Genomic DNA, 1,416 nt, shown 5'->3' with positions numbered 1-1,416 from the left:
ATATTCCCGACTCACCATAGCTATACTATTATTCGATAAGTGCGCTTGCCATTGTCGTGATTTTATTTAGTTTAGTAGCTCATCAAGTTTTTGGCTCTGTGTCGGGGACTAAGATATTAGGAACACTAAATTTTTATTAATTTAGCCATTTTTACTTTTATTGCATTTTATTTTTGTTTTAAGTATAATTTTTGTTTTCTAATTTTTCTTTTGTTTGCTTCTAGCAGGTTCTTTTGGTTTATGACTAAAAGAAACCCGTCAGGACCTTTAGTATTCGACAGTGAGATTGAAAGCATAGCTCACAAAAATTGTAGAGAAGTAAGACAGAGTCGACAAAGTACAGTGGAAGAGCAAGAGTGAGTGATAATTATCACTGAGGAGATGGCTGAAAATCAAAATAATCAGCTACCTCCTATGGTCGTTGCAAATCTGGCAAATCCGAATCCTGTTCCTCGTACTATGTGCAATTATGCCAGGCCCAATTTAATTAGGGCTGAATCGAGTATTGTGAGACCTACTATTGTTGCGAATAACTTCAAAATGAAGCCGAACACCATTCAAATGATTCAACAATTTGTTCAGTTCGACAGGTTGCAAGATGAAAATCGAAATACTCATTTGGCTAACTTGTTGGAATTCCGTGACACTTTCAAGATAAATGACATTTTTGATTATGCCATTTGGCTATAGTTGTTTCCCTTCTCATTGAGAAATAAGGCTAAATAGTGGTTGAACTCCATACCACGAGGTTCTATCACTACATGGGAGCAAATGACCGAAAAGTTCTTATTGAAGTATTTCCCGCTTGCTAAGACAGCTAAGTTGAGGAATGATATCTCTTCCTTCGTGCAAATGGATTTAGAGACTCTATATGATGCATGAGAGAGGTATAAGGACTTATTGAGAAGGTGCCCTCACCATGGGTTACCTCTATAGTTACAAGTTCAAACTTTCTACTACGGTTTGAACCCCTCAACTAGGAAATTGATCGATGCAGCTGTCGGTGGGACTCTGAGTAATAAAATGCCTGAAGGGGCTTATGAGTTTATAGAGGAGATGTCACTAAATAATTATCAATGGCAAGTCATGAGAACGAAGTCGATGAAAGTAGCTAGTGTTTTCAACATAGATGCGGTCACCATGTCATCAAATCAGGTAGAACTTTTAAAAAAAAAGATTGATGGTTTATATGGTTCTACATAGGTACATCTTATGATGCAATGTGACGAAATGGAGGAGGGATAAACAATCCAAAATGTCTATCCTACAACTCTAGCACAAAGAACAAACAAATCAACTATATGGGTAATAATTCTAAACCTTAGAATAATCCATACAGTAACACTTATAATGCAGGTTTGAGGAACCATCCCAATTTTTCTTAGGGTGGTCAAAAAAACCAAAGACCACAACCCC

General features: G+C 36.8%; 1 non-coding gene across 1 annotated transcript; it reads right to left on the bottom strand.

Annotated features, from left to right (window-relative positions):
* Positions 1–819: 819 nt before the first annotated feature.
* Positions 820–926, bottom strand: LOC121204131 (small nucleolar RNA R71). The gene has a single exon (XR_005899059.1). It is a non-coding gene; the product is annotated as a small nucleolar RNA R71 (small nucleolar RNA).
* Positions 927–1,416: the final 490 nt, after the last annotated feature.

Source organism: Gossypium hirsutum, chromosome A07 (genome assembly GCF_007990345.1).
Source record: "Gossypium hirsutum isolate 1008001.06 chromosome A07, Gossypium_hirsutum_v2.1, whole genome shotgun sequence".
In the NCBI taxonomy this organism is placed as follows: domain Eukaryota; kingdom Viridiplantae; phylum Streptophyta; class Magnoliopsida; order Malvales; family Malvaceae; genus Gossypium; species Gossypium hirsutum.
Note: the sequence above shows the minus strand (reverse complement) of the source record. Positions and strands in the feature narration are given on the sequence as shown.